Below are 6957 nucleotides of genomic sequence, written 5' to 3'. Positions count from 1 at the left end.
AGTCTCTTTAAAGTTAATTTTAAGTGCATGTAATATGTTCTTCCATTGATCCAAACCTTCACTTGTTAAAAAGTGAAGGGATTAGATCTATCTGTTGAGGAGAGACTATGAGACAAGTAATTAAAATTTATGTAGATTCTCTTACAAACTAGCTTTTGGACATATGTGAAGAAATTTGGAAATGTGAAGTAAAAAGCCACTCAGTCACATTCAGTGAATGTTGCCAAAGATTAACAGGGCCTTTGAGTAGAAGGATTGCTGTGCGTTTATTCCTATTTTTTTTCACTTTTTGTATCTACTTTTGCTAACACTTGATGATGGTTCACACTAATAATTAATTTATATTAAAAATGGAATTTTAAAATAAAGTTACTTTTAAAGTAGTTTGGAATATAGTTATCTTGCTTGATTTAAGAAGAATTTCAGGATGATCAATTCAGGTGCCACAGGTTCTGCAGTAGTTTCTGTTAAATTGCATCATTCTGTATTTGAAAATATTTCACAGTTAATGCTCCAAAATAACATTCTGACTGAGGGGAATTTTTTTTCCTAATTTGACATATGGCAGTGATAAATGTAAACAAAACAGAATGCTAATGTTTTGCTGCTTATTTAATGTAGAAAAAACCTCATCTAAACTGGCATCTGCCTGCTCCTTGTAAATTTGCTTTCACTCAATTGTACAGCTAGATTTTGATCAGTATTCTTTGTTCTCTTAAAATTTACATTCAGTTGTGGGCAGGCAAGAAATGACCCTGTCATTCCAATGACATACAATGTCAAATGATTTGCCAGGATCTTCTACAGTCTCATTCAAAATCTCCTGGATCTCAGTGGGAGCTGGACTGGGCCATGGAATTACTCAGTATTTGTGCCTAAAACCATAGAACTTGGCCATCCCATTGCTACAGAGCTTTTTTATGAACAGAGGGCTATGCAATAGCTATTAAGATTAATTTCTGACTGGATAGATTTACTGTTCTAAATTATCTTACTCTCTATCACTAAGCATGCTTTTGTTGACTTGTGTTTAAGCTGTAATATTAACAAAAGATTATTTTATAAATTTATTAGTTGCAGTGAAAGACTTGTAACCATTCTACCTAGTATTAAATTTCTAAATTTTGCCTTAATATGATTGTAAGGTTACAGTGTTGGTCTGTGTTTCTGCAGAGACTTGGCATGTCCATTCTTTGGGAGCAGCCTAAGGTAGAAGGAGGAGTTCTGTTAAGAACTCAGAAAAATAATAAACCTTACTACTTACATGCAAGGTGTGCTTTTCAACCTTGGCTTTGTTAACATAGGCACTGAAGAACATGGCCTCACACGTATAAATTGTTCTCTCATATTATATATACATAAGTTAAAAAAAAATCAAAATTAAAACATTTCACAGACATCTGCCCTGGGAGAATGGATGTGAGAACAGATGGACAGAAGTTTGTCATATCATTTAATGCACAGCTGGGAGGCTGATATTATGGCGATAAGCATAGATAACCAGTATATAATAAGTTAGAAGTATAAGTAGCCAAAATCAAGTACATACGTGCGTGCAACATCTGTGCAACTAGAACAAATTCATAATTAGTTTTCATGGCTATAATATTGCCAGTTACATGTGTGAGCTACCCAAACCGGGTTTGAATTTGTTGTACTGCTTTTCAAGTCAATTGGAATTCTGTTGGTATATCAGAAAATAGTTTTCACCCTCTCTATAAAATTCTGTTCATATAGGCAATGTTTTTTGGGGAGACCGTTTTCCACAAAATTAATGTTTCTAAATGCCATTGGCAGCTGTGAAAATCTAAGCCAGTATCCTTATAAAAATACTCTATGAGCTTCACTAAGATTGCAAATAAGTGGGTGGAACTCCATTGAAATAAAAAGCTAGAACAGAATTGAATTTGACCACATTTATACAAGATGTGAAAATAAAAACTGCTTTAATCTTAACATTTACATTTCCAGACCTGGTAGCTCTTTTAAATGGGAACATAAATGTCCCTGTAGATTACTGTTTCTTTTTTGAGAGAGAGAGAGAAAAAAGGCAAAACTCCCCAGTCTTTTATATGCTCATGGTTTCTTTATATTTGCCTCATTCCCACTGGTGTGTATCAAAATCACACACAATTATGGATTTTCACTGAGCATTAAGTGTTAGAAGGCCATCTATGTAATTGCATAATAGTAGTTGCTACCTACGTTGAGCATCCGTTGTCTTGTAAAGTTTTAGATAGTGATATAAAACTGATTTAGCCGTTGGGTAGAACTAAATTATTTATGCATTGCAATTAAATTTGTGACTCCTTTTCTACGTAGCTATGTAAATTGGCATCCTTGAGGCCCAATAATTTGAAAAGTTTTGTGTTTTAAACTTAGGGCAGTTTGAGTTGGGAACCTTAAAGATCCTATCTTAAAAAGACTTGCACAGATGGGAATTACAGACCTGCTCCCATACATAAACTCAGTCATGCATCTTGCAGATTAAACATTATAAAATAATTCTTTCAAACCAAAGAGCTTTTCCCTACTTTTTTACACCTGAAATGTAAAATAAATTTAAAAAGAACAAAACTTTCTCACACAGTCTTAAAAAACCAACCTTTCTTCATAGTCCTGTGAAGAGTTCTCTAGAAACATTGGAGTATGTGAAAACAGGATTTTCCTTCTCAGTTTTTGCAATCGCCAGTTTCATAGGAAGGTAAACATTGGATGATTCATGACATAAACAGAAGTTACTCTTTCCATTTTCTATTGTTTATGTTTTGTTATCGTTAGTTTTTTTACAGATAAAAGCCAAATTATATCCACTAGTTTTCAAGAATCAAATGCAGAAGAGGACAAAATATTTATGTATGTGTTTGCTAAGTATTTCATATTTTTACATAACATTGTCAAGCATACCTAGGTCATGCTTCTTCACTGTTGGATACATGTATATGAATTATATTCCCTGACAATAATTCCAGTTAATACATCTGTCAAAGAAGAGTAATTTATATTTACTACAAATATATTTTAAAATATTCTGTATAGAAAGATATGTATGGAACAGTCATTCTAATGATCAGAAAAGTTCTGTTTCTAATTTCAGTAGATGGATTCCTGAAAATTTTAAATGATACAATATAACAAACAATAAAACAATTCTTAGTCAGATTCACCTTATTAGGAATGGCTTGAGTTTGCATTTCATTTCTTAAGAATCTGCTGGAAAACTGAGTGGTCCAAAAACTGGTTTACTTTATAGGTTCAAATTTCTGTCTTAGAACTAACAGATAAAAGCTGAACAGCTGTTGCTGTTGGCTACAGATTTTGAACCAATATATAGCTTATAATGGTATAATAAACAATGGTAAACAAATATGCTTCAGAATTTAAGTCCTGAAGAAAGGTTGGAAATCAGTTCATTCAACTCCAGTACCGTTGCTTCTCATTTCAGTTTGTCCTATTTAACATAGAAAAAAAAAATCTTCAAAGATACTCAGGATTGCTTTTTTACATAACAGAAATTATTAAATGAGCCATTTGCATTGTTTTTTACACCTCTCCTTTGTCCATGAGTAATTCATTTTCATCTGAATATTCCTGTGGGGCAAACTGGGGCATTAATTTTGCAATAAAAGTCCCAGCTAAATTTAACGAATATATGTATGAGAATATATAGGACATAGGCAGACAGGTATGTAAAATCCACAGATACATCCTCTAATGGCCAAGTCTCCCTTATTTAACTCCAAATTGTAATTTTGTAGTAGGTCTATTTTTTAAAAAAATTTTTGGGGGTCAGGTAGGGCTGTCATAAGTCTTCATGGTACAGCTAGATGTAAAAAATTCAGCAGCTCCACATATGCAGTTCAAAGGTGATCATAATTTTAAATCAGAATCATAGTTTCTCATACAGATTTTCAGCAACTGTAAACATGCCCTGAAGTCAATAAATCCATGTTAATTTGCATCAGTTAGGGATTTATTCTTCCTTTCCTTTCTCTCACACACCCAAAACGAGGAGTTTCTATCAGTTTGTCGGATTCCTTGGGATAAGAAGCTACAAGATCAAAACCACTTGAGTTAATGGATGTCAAATACTGCCATCCAAGAGACATCCAGTATTCTAACCGGCCATACTATGGAGCTGGCCTGAGGTGCGAAGTATTATACATACATCCCAAATTACAGATGCTGGAAACCAGAATCATTGCCAGGTGATACTCTTCTTCATTTGTCTTAAGTACATGAAGAAAGCTATGGAATCATTACACTTCTTCAGACAGCTATTTTATGTTGTTTGTGCCTGCATCAATAATAAACCCACCTGACCATGAAATAACTTCTCCAACTGCCTGATCACCATTTTGGGGGGGGGGACACCCTAAGTTTTTCAACAACCTTGAAGCCAAGATGCATTTCTAGCATCAGTTCCAAGAAACTATAAAAATAAATTCCAATCTCTGCAGCCTATTGCCGGAGAGCCAACAGACTGCCTCTCCCCTGGGAACCTGGCATGGCAGTACCTAGGCAATCCTCTGCTGAGGGCTTGTCTTTTTAAAAGTCTTTTAGTGAAAAAAAAAATTAAAACAACAGGAATATCTGATGCCTCCAGAATATAGGTTCTGATATCCCCCTAAAGGTTTATCTTTGATCCAGTTCTTTGTCTAGAACTTTAGGTTCTTACCTTTGGGGGCACTAGCACATGTGAAGTCCAGCCTCTTAAAATGTCTGACTCTCAGAGTATGCATGTGCCTCCATGCTAAAGCACCTCACATCATTGTTGAAATTCCAGAAATGGTACCGAGAAAACCCGTCTTTCTTTGTAAACCTGGAAAATAGAGCTGTCACATGGGGCCTGCTGTTCTTCCCAACGTTCCTGTGAGGGTACAGTTCACATCAGCTACCTAATTAAATATCTGTTTTGCCTGCCTTATTCTGAGGCTGTCAGCTTCTGTGAAATAAGAATATGTCTAAAATCTGGTCTCTCCCAGGCATCTACACTTTGTGCACACCTTTCCTGGCAAGCAGCATTGACCTTCCCCACAGTATGGCTATTTGTTATTATTTTTGTGGTAGCAGAAGTATGCTAGATGCTAATGAAGTACTTATATTTAGTAAGTGCACTGTTACGTGCTGGCTGTGAAGCTGTCAGCAGCGTTGTTAAAGAGCACAAGCCTAACACAAAGGTGCACTGCACCGGAGAATGGGATTTTTATGCTATATAGAAGGGAACTAATGAGCTTATTTTGGTTAGCCTTCAGTTTAGTTTCGGGTCTGCCAATACTGACATCATTTTTCCAAGCAGGGAGCACCATCTAAGACTTCTCTGCATCACTATCCTTGGGGTGGGCCTGTGTGTGGGCTGATGCAGTGCTCAGCACTCCAGATCATTTCACTTTGGCATCCATTCTGCTTCTGCTGTCTCTATCTCCAAATTCTATTTTAGGTGCTTACAGAGCACCAATCTCCTTAACTAAAATATAACTGAAACAAGATATTCAGCATCAAATAAGCAAAAAGCAAAAGACTCAAAATAGACTATTTTGTTATTATTATTATGGGGTTAAATCACTTAAACATAAATACCTTCCTACTCTTCCTCCCACTTCTTTCTTTAGTTTGTCTCATCTTGTTCTCTCCTCAGGGACGTACTGCTGGCCCACAAGCTTCTGCAAAAAAAATGAACTGTGTTCCGCGATGGGTCCGCGGGTGCCAAGTAGTCATCTAGCTTAATTCTTGCAAAAAATGTTATCGTTAGAGTTTCAGCTGTCCCGAGATCCTCGCATGAATCCCTCAGCCTCCAGTGGGGCCAGGGAGCGTCCTCTGGAGAGCAAACCTCTTCAGATACCCTTGCAGGCCCTCGTGCAGGTTGTTCCAGCTGGATGTTCGACAAGGTAAGGGATCTCACACTACTGTCCCAGGCCAGGAACCGCAGCGTTGCATTGGCATGAAGACACAGCTACATCTGAACCCGCACTTCAAAGTAAAGTGTATTTATTACTTGGTCTGTGGGTATGGGGAAGGTGGTGGATTTTTAACCATGCACCTCAAAGGAAGGATATAGAGGAGTAATTGTCGATATGCTGGGCACTTCAGTTTGCTATAGGAGATCTAAGTAATTTGTTAAGACATCAGGCTTCCCTAATCACCTGCCCCTTGTTAGGGGGCTCGCGTTTCCCGCCGGCGCCGTGCGCTCGGCAGCCAGCACTATGGGTACTGCTCGTCGCTCTCAAAGGTGCCATGGCTGACATTCACAATTAACTGAAAGCCATTGCAGGGCTCTCAGCTGCGTCTCTAGCAAATGCCATTTGCCGGCTTGGCACAGACAGCTCTGCAGCTCCTCTAGAGTCACTTTAAAATTTGCCTGAATTGAGGCTTTGGCTCGGCTCGGCTCCGGTGACTCTCCAGGTTCCAGGTTCTCACGCAGGGACTGCTGATGGCGATTAACATAACCAGCAGCAGGGGCCCGGGCGGCACGGCACAAAACACTTTGCTTTCCCAGAGCCTCCTGCAGCCTCCCGAGTGAAACTTCATTTTTCCCCCCTGTCCCGCAGCCAGCGGCGCCGGGGCAGGAAGGCTCTGTGCTGCGCTCGGCCGGGGCGGCGGCCGTTAGCTGCCCGCGGGAAGGCGGCCGCCGCGCAGCTGGCGGGGCGGCAGTGCCCGGCGCCCAGCCGGGTCCCACAGCGCCAGCGGGGGAGAGGCAGCGGCCGAGGCGTCGGGAGCAACGCTAGGGCACCCGAGCCCGCCGCCCTGGGCGCGCAGCCGGTGACAGCTCGCAGCTCGCCTGCGCCTTCGCTGGCGGCAGGGCCTATATCCTCTCGCGGAAGGTTACCGTGTCCTGGCACGGCGGCGCCCAACGGAAGCGGTGCTGAGGCAACTGAGGCAGCACTTTGTCAAGGAACGCCTGATTGGCTAAAGGGACTCTGCAATGGTTAGCTGGTAAGAGTCAAGCCCTCTGATTGG

At 39.8% G+C, this 6957-nt stretch overlaps 1 long non-coding RNA gene across 1 annotated transcript; it reads right to left on the bottom strand.

The window, feature by feature from the left end:
• Positions 1-1373: 1373 nt before the first annotated feature.
• On the bottom strand, positions 1374-6717 carry LOC140653733 (uncharacterized). The gene is made up of 3 exons (XR_012043201.1): positions 5581-6717; positions 4679-4822; positions 1374-3451 (listed from the first exon to the last, which is right to left on the bottom strand). It is a non-coding gene; the product is annotated as an uncharacterized lncRNA (long non-coding RNA).
• Positions 6718-6957: the final 240 nt, after the last annotated feature.

Source organism: Ciconia boyciana, chromosome 6 (assembly GCF_034638445.1).
Source record: "Ciconia boyciana chromosome 6, ASM3463844v1, whole genome shotgun sequence".
NCBI classification, from domain to species: Eukaryota; Metazoa; Chordata; class Aves; order Ciconiiformes; family Ciconiidae; genus Ciconia; species Ciconia boyciana.
This window is presented reverse-complemented; position numbering and strand designations above follow the sequence as displayed.